Source organism: Ranitomeya variabilis, chromosome 5 (genome assembly GCF_051348905.1).
Source record: "Ranitomeya variabilis isolate aRanVar5 chromosome 5, aRanVar5.hap1, whole genome shotgun sequence".
NCBI classification, from domain to species: Eukaryota; Metazoa; Chordata; class Amphibia; order Anura; family Dendrobatidae; genus Ranitomeya; species Ranitomeya variabilis.
This window is the reverse complement of record NC_135236.1, coordinates 183330749-183343619: the sequence shown is the minus strand read 5'-3', so window position 1 is coordinate 183343619 and position 12871 is coordinate 183330749.

Sequence of the window (12871 nt, the reverse complement as noted above, 5' to 3'; positions counted from 1 at the left end):
GAAGGGGGCAGTTCAGCAACAGGGTCTTGTGGCATCTAATGTGCAAGTGGAAACTGCAGGTAGAGTTGCAGAGCCTAAAATCCCTTTACCTGAGCGGTTTGCTGGGGAACGCAGTAAATTTGTTGTTTTCTGTGAAGCTTGCAAATTGTATTTTCGTATGCGCCCGCTTTCCTCAGGTAATGAGGCTCAGCGTGTGGGCTTGGTTTTGTCATTACTGAACGGAGACCCCCAAGCATGGGCATTTTCATTACCTTCTGATTCAGCTGCATTTAACTCAGTAGAGAGTTTTTTTTCTGCTCTTGGACTCATATATGATGATCCTGACAGATTGGCTCTAGCAGAATCTAAAATATGCGCTCTCTGCCAGGGGGAGCGAATGGCAGAGGATTACTGTTCTGAATTTCGCCGCTGGGCGGTGGACACACAATGGAATGACCCGGCGCTGCGAAGTCAGTTCATATATGGGGCTTCGAGAAGGGTTAAACAAGTCCTTCTGATGTATGAGACTCCTGCTTCTCTAGAGTCTGCCATGAGTCTTGCTGTCCGCATTGATCGCCATTTGCGTCAGGGGGCGCTAGACACGCCGCCTATGGGGGAGGTTGTAGGTGCACATGAGGTTGCTGCAGGTGAGCCCACGGAGTCTATGCAAATCGCAGGGGTGTCACGTCATCAAGCCCCCTCGCTCAGGAAGCAGGGACTCTGTTTTTGCTGTGGTAAAAAGAGGCATTATGTAAATGCTTGTCCTCTGTTTTCTAAAAAAAACGCAACGGCAGAAAACTACTAAGCTCAGAGGGTGTGGAGGAGGCCAATCTGAGCTTATGCATATCCTCCATGGTGGTCTCTCAATGTAGGCTCCCTGCCAGAGTTATGGTTGCTGGCAGAGAGCTGCCAATCACTGTTTTTGTGGATAGTGGTTTGGTCACTAATCTCATTGATGAGGAGTTTGCGCGCACGGCCGGGTTCACGGTCGAAAAATTGTCTCATCCTATCCGGGTGGTCCCGGTTATTGACTGGAAAACTCAGGACATAATTCAGTGGAGCGCATTTTGCCAGGAGAATTGCCTGGCCACATGTGTGTCTGCGGTGACTCCAAGCATTCCTGAGTCACTGCTGGATTTCGCGGATGTGCTCTCAGAGAAGGGTTGCTCAGAATTGCCACCACATCGCCCCTATGACTTTACTATTAGGTTTAAACCAGGGGCTAAATTGCCAAAAGCAAGGATGTTCAACATCTCTGGTCCTGAGAGGCAAGCGTTAAAAGATTACATTGCTGAGAGTCTGAGCAAAGGGCACATCAGGCCTTCGTACTCGCCGGTGGCAGCGGGGTTCTTCTTCATTAAAAAGAAAGATGTGGGACTACCCCCGTGTCTGGATTTCAGGGAGTTAAACCAGATTACGGTTCGTGATCCATACCCTATGCCACTGATACCTGATTTGTTCAACCAGGTGGCTGGTGCTAAGTGGTTTTCCAAGCTTGACCTCAGGGGGGCTTACAACCTCATAAGAGTCCATCAAGGTGATGAGTGGAAGACGGCTTTTAATACTCCTGAGGGTCATTTTGAAAATTTGGTGATGCCATTTGGGTTGACAAACGCGCCTGCAGTTTTTCAACATTTCATAAATTATGTATTCTCGCATGTTCTGGGGAAATTCGTTATTGTGCACCTAGATGACATTCTCATTTATTCATGCGACCGTGATACTCATTTAGAGCATGTGAGGCAGGTGTTACAGCTTCTCAGGGAAAATAAGCTCTATGCAAAACTTGAGAAATGTGTATTTTCGGTTCAGGAGTTGTCTTTCTTGGGTTATATTGTGTCTGCTTCAGGGTTTAAAATGGACACCGCTAAGGTGCAAGCGGTGCTGCATTGGGAACCGCCTGATAACCTAAAAGCACTCCAGCAGTTTTCCTTGGGTTTTCCAACTATTATAGAAAGTTCATCAAAGATTTTTATACCATTGCTAAACCGCTTACTGACATGACGAAAAAGGTTACCAATTTCTCTGCCTGGCCTCAGGCTGCTGTGTGCACATTTGAATTTCTGAAGAACAATTTTGCTTTGGCCCCCATTCTGGTGCAACCGGACGCATCAAAACCATTTACCGTGGAAGTCGATGCGTCTGAGGTTGGAGTGGGGGCGGTGCTGTCACAAGGCTCATCCTGGGGCGAGTTGCGTCCTTGCGCCTACTTTTCCAAGAAGCTGTTGTCTGCTGAACGTAATTACGATATCGGCAACAGGGAGTTGTTGGCTATCAAGTTGGCTTTTGAGGAATGGCGACACTTTTTGGAGGGGTCGGTCCATCAGGTTACAGTTATTACTGACCATAAAAATCTGCTGTATTTGGAGTCAGCCAAGTGTCTGTCCCCCAGGCAGGCTCGCTGGGCATTGTTTTTCACGAGGTTCAACTTTTTTGTTATGTACCGACCTGGGTCTAAGAACACTATGGCGGATGCTTTGTCCAGGTGTTTTCCAGGGGGAGAACCTCGGGAAGATCCGGTACCCATCCTCCAAAAGGGTGTAGTGGTCTCGGCTCTCACAACCGAGGTTGAGGCTGAGATTGCCGAGGCTCAGGTGGAGGTACCACCAGAGCTTCCCATTAACAAATCGTTTGTACCTCTCCATCTTCACCTAAAGGTGTTGGGTGAGCATCATGATGCTGTCCTGGCTGGCCATCTAGGAGTTAGGGTTATCTTGGAGTTGGTGTCACGTCGGTTTTGGTGGCCCAAAATCCGACAGGACGTGGTCTCATATGTATCAGCATGTACCACATGCGCTAGGGCTAAAACGTCCCGCTGTCTGTTGTGATTTTGCTTTTTGCTCCCTCTAGTGGTCATTAGTGATTTGACTCTGGAGCTTCTGTCTTTTTTCCTATATCCTCACCTGGGCCGTTAGTTCAGGGGCGTTGCTATATAAGCTCCCTGGACCTTCAGTTCAATGCCTGGCATCGTTGAAATCAGAGCTAATCTGTTGTGCTCTTGTCCTATTATCCTGGTTCCTGTATTTCAAGCTAAGTCTACCTTTTTGCTTTTTGCTTTTGTTTTGTTTGGTATTTTTGTCCAGCTTGTTCCTATCTGTATCCTGACCTTTGCTGGAAGCTCTAGGGGGCTGGTGTTCTCCCCCCAGACCGTTAGACGGTTCGGGGGTTCTTGAATCTCCAGCGTGGATTTTTATAGGGTTTTTGTTGACCAGATAAGTTATCTTGCTATATTCTGCTATTAGTAAGCTGGCCTCTCTTTGCTGAACCTGGTTCATTTCTGTGTTTGTCATTTCCTCTTACCTCACCGTTATTATTTGTGGGGGGCTTGTATCTTGCTTTGGGGTCCCTTTCTCTGGAGGCAAGAGAGGTCTTGTTTTCTTCTCCTAGGGGTAGTTAGATTCTCCGGCTGGCGCGAGTCATCTAGCGATCTCCGTAGGCATGATCCCCGGCTACTTCTAGTGTTGGCGTTAGGAGTAGCTATTTGGTCAACCCAGTTACCACAGCCCTATGAGCTGGATTTTTGAATCTCGCAGACTTACACGTTCCTCTGAGACCCTGTCCACTGGGGTCATAACAGTATGCCAGGCCAGTATTAAATGTTTAATGCATTGCAGAAGTGGGATTATAAGAAAGAAAATTTTGAGGTTTTTTTTTCCCTCTCTCATTTTTTTTTTTTTTTTTTTCTTTTCCCCTTTACCTCAGAGTGGCTTAAGCTTGCTGCAGACATGAATGTCCAGACCTTGATTACAAGTGTGGACCAGCTTGCCGCTCGTGTGCAGGGTATACAAGATTATGTTACCAGAAATCCTAGGTCTGAACCCAAGATTCCGATTCCTGAACTGTTTTCAGGAGACCGATTTAAGTTTAGGAATTTCAGGAATAATTGTAAATTGTTTTTGTCCCTGAAACCTTGTTCGTCTGGAGACTCTGCTCAACAAGTAAAAATTGTTATTTCATTCTTACGGGGTGACCCTCAAGATTGGGCTTTTTCGTTGGCGCCAGGAGATCCGGCATTGGCTGATATTGATGCGTTTTTTCTGGCGCTCGGTTTACTTTATGAGGAACCCAATCTTGAGATTCAGGCAGAGAAAGCCTTGCTGGCTATGTCTCAGGGCCAGGACGAGGCTGAGGTGTATTGCCAAAAATTTCGGAAATGGTCCGTGCTGACACATTGGAACGAGTGTGCACTGGCCGCTAATTTTAGAAATGGCCTTTCTGAGGCCATTAAGAATGTTATGGTGGGTTTTCCCATTCCCACAGGTCTGAATGATACCATGTCCCTGGCTATTCAAATTGACCGGCGGTTGCGGGAGCGCAAAACCGCAAATTCCCTCATGTTGTTGTCTGAACAGACACCTGATGTGATGCAATGTGATAGAAAAACCGCAAATTCCCTCATGGTGTTGTCTGAACGGACACCTGATTTGATGCAATGTGATAGAATCCTGACTAGAAATGAGAGGAAAATTCATAGACGCCGGAATGGCTTGTGCTACTACTGTGGTGATTCTACACATGTTATCTCAGCATGCTCTAAACGTATATCTAAGGTTGTTAGTCCTGTCACCGTTGGTAATTTGCATCCTAAGTTTATTCTGTCTGTAACTTTGATTTGCTCACTGTCATCTTATCCTGTCATGGCGTTTGTAGATTCAGGTGCTGCCCTGAGTCTTATGGATCTCTCATTTGCTAAGCGCTGTGGTTTTATTCTTGAACCATTAGAAAATCCTATCCCTCTTAGGGGTATTGATGCTACGCCATTAGCAGAAAATAAACCGCAGTATTGGACACAGGTTACCATATGCATGACTCCTGAACACCGCGAGGTGATACGTTTTCTCGTTCTACATAAAATGCATGATTTGGTTGTTTTGGGGCTGCCATGGTTACAGACCCATAATCCAGTCCTTGACTGGAAGGCTATGTCAGTGTCTAGTTGGGGCTGTCGTGGTATTCATGAGGATTCCCTGCCTGTGTCTATTGCTTCTTCTACGCCTTCGGAAGTTCCGGAGTATTTGTCTGATTATCAGGATGTCTTTAGCGAGTCCAGGTCCAGTGCATTGCCTCCTCATAGGGAATGTGACTGTGCAATAGATTTGATTCCAGGCAGTAAATTTCCTAAGGGAAGACTGTTTAATCTGTCGATACCTGAACATACCGCTATGCGTTCATATATCAAGGAGTCTCTGGAGAAAGGACACATCCGTCCGTCTTCTTCCCCTCTTGGTGCGGGATTCTTTTTTGTGGCTAAAAAGGACGGATCTTTGAGGCCTTGTATTGACTATCGGCTTTTAAATAAGATCACTGTCAAATTTCAGTATCCTTTGCCGCTGTTGTCTGACTTGTTTGCCCGGATTAAAGGTGCCAAGTGGTTTACCAAGATAGACCTTCGTGGTGCGTACAACCTTGTGCGCATTAAGCAAGGGGATGAATGGAAAACCGCATTCAATACGCCCGAAGGTCATTTTGAGTACTTGGTGATGCCTTTTGGGCTCTCTAATGCCCCTTCAGTTTTTCAGTCCTTTATGCATGACATTTTCCGGAACTATCTGGATAAATTTTTGATCGTTTATCTGGATGATATTCTGGTTTTTTCTGATAATTGGGACTCGCATGTGGAGCAGGTCAGGATGGTCTTTAAAATTTTGCGTGAAAATTCTTTGTTTGTCAAGGGCTCAAAGTGTCTTTTTGGTGTACAGAAGGTTCCCTTTTTGGGGTTCATTTTTTCCCCTTCTGCTGTGGAGATGGACCCAGTCAAGGTCCGAGCTATTCTTGATTGGACTCAGCCCTCGTCAGTTAAGAGTCTTCAGAAGTTCTTGGGTTTCGCTAACTTCTACCGTCGTTTTATCGCTAACTTTTCTAGCATTGTGAAACCTTTGACGGATATGACCAAGAAGGGCTCCGATGTGGTTAATTGGGCTCCTGCTGCCGTGGAGGCTTTCCAGGAGTTGAAACGTCGGTTTACGTCAGCGCCTGTTTTGTGCCAGCCTGATGTCTCGCTTCCCTTTCAGGTTGAGGTGGATGCTTCGGAGATTGGGGCAGGGGCCGTTTTGTCGCAGAGAGGCCCTGGTTGCTCTGTTATGAGACCTTGCGCCTTTTTCTCTAGGAAGTTTTCGCCTGCGGAGCGAAATTATGATGTGGGCAATCGGGAGTTGTTGGCCATGAAATGGGCATTTGAGGAGTGGCGTCATTGGCTCGAGGGTGCTAAGCATCGTGTGGTGGTCTTGACTGATCACAAAAATCTGATGTATCTCGAGTCTGCTAAACGCCTGAATCCTAGACAGGCCCGCTGGTCATTGTTTTTCTCCCGTTTTGACTTTGTTGTCTCGTATTTACCAGGTTCAAAAAATGTGAAGGCCGATGCTCTTTCCAGGAGCTTTGTGCCTGATGCTCCTGGAGTCGCTGAACCTGTTGGTATTCTTAAGGATGGTATTATCTTGTCAGCTATTTCTCCAGATCTGCGACGTGTGTTGCAGAGATTTCAGGCTGATAGGCCTGATTCTTGTCCACCTGACAGACTGTTTGTGCCTGATAAGTGGACCAGCAGAGTCATTTCCGAGGTTCATTCCTCGGTGTTGGCAGGTCACCCAGGAATTTTTGGCACCAGAGATCTGGTGGCCAGATCCTTTTGGTGGCCTTCCTTGTCTAGGGATGTGCGGTCATTTGTACAGTCCTGTGGGACTTGTGCTCGAGCTAAGCCTTGCTGTTCTCGTGCCAGCGGGTTGCTCTTGCCCTTGCCTGTCCCTAAGAGACCTTGGACACATATCTCCATGGATTTCATTTCTGATCTTCCGGTGTCTCAAGGCATGTCTGTTATCTGGGTGATATGTGATCGCTTCTCCAAGATGGTCCATTTGGTTCCTTTGCCTAAGCTGCCTTCCTCTTCCGATCTGGTTCCTGTGTTTTTCCAGAACGTGGTTCGTTTGCACGGCATCCCTGAGAATATTGTGTCAGACAGAGGATCCCAGTTCGTTTCCAGATTCTGGCGATCCTTTTGTAGTAGGATGGGCATTGACTTGTCGTTTTCGTCTGCTTTCCATCCTCAGACTAATGGACAGACGGAGCGAACTAATCAGACTTTGGAGGCTTATTTGAGGTGTTTTGTCTCTGCTGATCAGGACGATTGGGTGACCTTCTTGCCGTTGGCTGAGTTTGCCCTTAATAATCGGGCTAGTTCCGCCACCTTGGTTTCGCCGTTTTTCTGCAACTCTGGTTTCCACCCTCGTTTTTCTTCGGGTCATGTGGAACCTTCTGACTGCCCTGGGGTGGATTCTGTGGTGGATAGGTTGCAGCGGATCTGGAATCTTGTGGTGGACAACTTGAAGTTGTCACAGGAGAGGGCTCAGCGCTTTGCCAACCGCCGCCGCGGTGTGGGTCCCCGACTACGTGTTGGGGATTTGGTGTGGCTTTCTTCCCGCTTTGTTCCTATGAAGGTTTCCTCTCCCAAATTTAAACCTCGTTTTATTGGTCCTTACAAGATATTGGAAATCCTTAATCCTGTATCCTTTCACCTGGATCTTCCTGTGTCGTTTGCTATCCACAACGTGTTTCATAGGTCCTTGTTGCGGCGGTACGTTGTGCCTGTGGTTCCTTCTGCTGAGCCTCCTGCTCCGGTGTTGGTTGAGGGCGAGTTGGAGTACGTGGTGGAGAAGATCTTGGATTCTCGTCTCTCCAGGCGGAGGCTTCAGTACCTGGTCAAGTGGAAGGGCTATGGTCAGGAAGATAATTCCTGGGTGGTCACCTCTGATGTTCATGCGGCCGATTTAGTTCGTGCCTTTCACGCCGCTCGTCCTGATCGCCCTGGTGGTCGTGGTGAGGGTTCGGTGACCCCTCACTAAGGGGGGGGTACTGTTGTGATTTTGCTTTTTGCTCCCTCTAGTGGTCATTAGTGATTTGACTCTGGAGCTTCTGTCTTTTTTCCTATATCCTCACCTGGGCCGTTAGTTCAGGGGCGTTGCTATATAAGCTCCCTGGACCTTCAGTTCAATGCCTGGCATCGTTGAAATCAGAGCTAATCTGTTGTGCTCTTGTCCTATTATCCTGGTTCCTGTATTTCAAGCTAAGTCTACCTTTTTGCTTTTTGCTTTTGTTTTGTTTGGTATTTTTGTCCAGCTTGTTCCTATCTGTATCCTGACCTTTGCTGGAAGCTCTAGGGGGCTGGTGTTCTCCCCCCGGACCGTTAGACGGTTCGGGGGTTCTTGAATCTCCAGCGTGGATTTTTATAGGGTTTTTGTTGACCAGATAAGTTATCTTGCTATATTCTGCTATTAGTAAGCTGGCCTCTCTTTGCTGAACCTGGTTCATTTCTGTGTTTGTCATTTCCTCTTACCTCACCGTTATTATTTGTGGGGGGCTTGTATCTTGCTTTGGGGTCCCTTTCTCTGGAGGCAAGAGAGGTCTTGTTTTCTTCTCCTAGGGGTAGTTAGATTCTCCGGCTGGCGCGAGTCATCTAGCGATCTCCGTAGGCATGATCCCCGGCTACTTCTAGTGTTGGCGTTAGGAGTAGCTATTTGGTCAACCCAGTTACCACAGCCCTATGAGCTGGATTTTTGAATCTCGCAGACTTACACGTTCCTCTGAGACCCTGTCCACTGGGGTCATAACAGCTGTCATCCTGCTGGCCCACTACATCCTCTCGGGGTACCCAGTAGGCCATGGACGGAGATTTCCATGGATTTTATCACAGATTTGCCCTCCTCTGCTGGGAGCACGGTTATTCTGGTGGTTGTTGATCGGTTCTCAAAGATGTCACACTTTGTGTCTTTGCCTTCGTTGCCTAACGCTAAGACTCTGGCTCAGGTTTTTGTGCAGGAGGTGGTCAGACTTCACGGGGTCCCTTCTGACATCGTGTCTGAAAGGGGTACTCAGTTTGTGGCAAAATTTGGGAAAGCTTTTTGCTCACAGCTGGGGATCAAGTTGTCGCATTCTTCTGCATTTCATCCTCAATCAAATGGTCAGACCGAGTGTATGAACCAGAATTTGGAGCAGTACTTACGCTGTTTTGTTTCTGACAATCAGGAGGAGTGGTCGACGTTCCTTCCTTTGGCTGAGTTTGCTATAAATAATCACCATCAGGAATCGTCTGGGGAGTCCCAGTTCTTTTGTGTTTACGGGCTCCATCCTCAGTTTTGTACTCTGCATCAGGGGGGTTCTACTGGCGTCCCGGAGGAGGACCAGTTAGGAGCACAACTGGCATCCGTGTGGAGGAGAGTGAAACAGCGCTTGCTAAGCGTAGGTGCAAGGTACAAACGAGTGGCTGACAGTAAACGTGTGACAGGTCCGGACCTGAGTGTGGGTGACTGGGTGTGGTTGTCCACAAAAAACATAAAACTCAAGATTCCATCCTTGAAATTTGGGTCCAAGGTTTATTGGTCCATTTAGAGTTGCCGTCATCATTAACCCAGTAGCCTACCATTTGGCGCTCCCTACGTTATATAAAATACACAACGTGTTCCACAGATCTTTATTAAAAAAGGTGGTGGGTTCTGTGGACACAGTACCTATGCCACCTCCAGTCTTGGTGGATGGCAATTTGGAGTTTGAAGTCTCCAAAGTGGTTGACTCTCGTGTAGTGTGCCACACATTACAGTACCTGGTACACTGGTGTGGTTATGGGCCGGAAGAGCGGACCTGGGTACCTGCCTCAGACATGTATGCGGACCGGCTGGTCAGTATGTTTCACCACCACCATCCGGACAAGCCAGGTCCTATAAGTCGTGAGGGCCCTGAGGTCCCTCGTAGAAGGCGGGGTACTGTCATGTCGGACGCTGTTCACACTAGGGAGTCCGACAGCAGTAATTCCACTTACATCCACTACACGCTTAGTGGCGTCGGCTAGATTTTATCCAGCTTGCTCGGGGTTAATCTAGCTGGTAATCAGGTTGGAGGCTGGGTCACGCCCACGGCCTTTAAATAGTTGTGCTGGACTTTGGGCATCGCCGATTATAGCTTGTGCTTTATGCCTAGTGATTCCGGTCTGGAGTGGTGGTCTTGTTGTAGGAATATAGTTTCTGGTGGTGTATAATCCTTTGTCATATTCCTCCTTCCTATTTGTATTTGTTTTGCCCTGTGCACATTATAGTGTATTCCTGTGTGTCTGCGGCGTGGTGCGTTTTTCAGTTTTCCCTGTCTGTGCTTTCTGTGGGGATTGGTGTGTGGTCTGTTCACTGGGTGGCGGGTGGTGGTTTCAGCTTAGGGCTGAAACAGGAGTCAGGGTCAGGCCTGGCAGCCCAGACATGCACACCTTTGGTGTAACTTCTGGGAAAGGGACAGACAGGGTTTTCCTAGCCTGAGGGATATCGCCGGGGCCCGGGTAACCAACCTTAGTCTACCGAGTTCCCCCGTAACACCACGCTGTATACATGACAAATGATATATGCCGTTGTTCATGTGAAATCTAGTGACAGATGGTGACTGTTAACCCCTTCCCGACCCATGACGCCACGTAGGCGTCATGAAAACCCGTGCCAATCCGACCCATGACGCCTATGTGGCGTCATGGAATGATCGCGTCCCTGCAGATCGGGTGAAGGGGTTAACTCCGATTTCACCCGATCTGCAGAGACAGGGGGAGTGGTACTTCAGCCCAGGGGGGGTGGCTTCACCCCCCCGTGGCTACGATCGCTCTGATTGGCTGTTGAAAGTGAAACTGCCAATCAGAGCGATTTGTAATATTTCACCTGAAAAACTGGTGAAATATTACAATCCAGCCATGGCCGATGCTGCAATACCATCGGCCATGGCTGGAAACACTAATGTGACCCCCCCCACCCCACCGATCGCCCCCCCAGTGCTCCGTTATGGGGTCCGGTCCCCTCGGTCCTGTGCTCCGCTGCCCCGTGCTCCTGCCCGCTCCCCCCGTGCTGCTATGCCACCCCCCTGTGCTCCGACGCCCCCCCCCGTGCCCCGATCTCCCCCCCTTATACTCACCGAGGCTCCCGGTGTCCGTCCGCCTCCTCGCTGGGCGCCGCCATCTTCCAAAATGGCGGGCGCATGCTCAGTGCGCCCGCCGAATCTGCCAGTCGGCAGATTCATTAAAAGTACATTTTGATCGCTGCGATAGGTTCTATCACAGCGATCAAAATAAAAAAATAATAAACCCCCCCCTTTATCACCCCCATAGGTAGGGACAATAATAAAATAAAGAAAATATATATTTTTTTTTTTCGTTTTCCACTAGGGTTAGGGTTAGAACTAGGGTTAGGGTTACGGGTAGGGTTAGGGTTAGGGGTAGGGTTAGGGTTACAGGTAGGGTTAGGGTTAGGGGTAGGGTTAGGGTTATGGCATGTGCGGATTTGGCTGCGGATCCGCAGCGGATTGGCCGCGGATCCGCAGCGGATTGGCCGCGGATCCGCAGCTGATTGGCCGCTGTGAATTCGTAGCAGTTTTCCATCAGGTTTACAGTACCATGTACACCTATGGAAAACCAAATCCGCTGTGCCCATGGTGCGGAAAATTCCGTGCAGAAACGCTGCGTTGTATTTTCCGCAGCATGTCAATTCTTTGTGCGGATTCCGCAGCGTTTTACACCTGTTCCTCAATAGGAATCCGCAGGTGAAATCCACACAAAAAAACACTGGAAATCTGCTGTAAATCCGCAGGTAAAACGCAGTGCCTTTTACCTGCAGATTTTTCAAAAATCGTGCGGAAAAATCCGCAACGTGGGCACATACCCTTAGGGTTAGGGTTGGAATTAGGGCTAGGGTTGGAAATAGTGTTAAGAATAGGCTTGTGGTTAGGGTTACGGATAGGGTTAGGGGTGTGTTGGGGTTACAGTTGTGGTTAGGGTTGGGATTAGGGTTAGGGTTGGGATTAGGGTTAGGATTAGGGTTGGAATTAGGGTTACGGGTGTGTTGGGGTTAGGGTTGTGGTTAGGGGTGTGTTGGGGTTAGGGTTGGGATTAGGGTTATGGCTACAGTTGGGATTAGTATTAGGGGTGTGTTGGGGTTAGTGTTGAAGTTAGAATTGAGGGGTATCCACTGTTAAGGCACATCAGAGGCTCTGCAAACGCAACATGGCGCCACCATTGATTCCAGCCAATCTTGCATTCAAAAAGTCAAATGGTGCTCCCTCCATTCCAAGCCCCGACATGCGCCCAAACAGTGGTTTACTACCACATTTGGGGTACCAGCGTACTCAGGACAAACTGGGCAACAACTGTTGGGGTCCAATTTCTCCTGTTACCCTTGCAAAAATAAAAAATTACTTGCTAAGGCATAATTTTTGAGGAAAGAACAATTATTTTTTATTTTCATGGCTCTACGTTATAAACTTCTGTGAAGCACTTGGGGGTTGAAAGTGCTCACCACACATCTAGATAAGTTCCTTCGGGGGTCTAGTTTCCAAAATGGGGTCACTTGTGGGGTGTTTCTACTGTTTAGGCACATCAGGGGCTCTGCAAATGCAACGTGACGCCCGCAGACCATTCCATCAAAGTCTGCATTTCAAATGTCACTACTTCCCTTCCAAGCCCTGACGTGCGCCCAAACAGTGGTTTACCCCCACATATGGGGTATCACTGTACTCACAACAAACTGGGCAACAAACATTGGGGCCCAATTTCTCCTGTTACCCTTGTGAAAATAAAGAATTGCTTGCTAAAACATCTTTTTTGAGGAAAGAAAAATGATTTTTTATTTTCACGGCTCTGCGTTGTAAACTTCTGTGAAGCACTTGGGGGTTGGACGTGCTCATCACACATCTAGATAAGTTCCTTGGGGGGTCTAGTTTCCAAAATGGGGTCACTTGTGGGGTGTTTCTACTGTTTAGGCACATCAGGGGCTCTGCAAATGCAATGTGACGCCCGCAGACCATTCCATCAAAGTCTGCATTTCAAATGTCACTACTTCCCTTCCGAGCCCTGACGTGTGCCCAAACAGTGGTTTACCCCCAC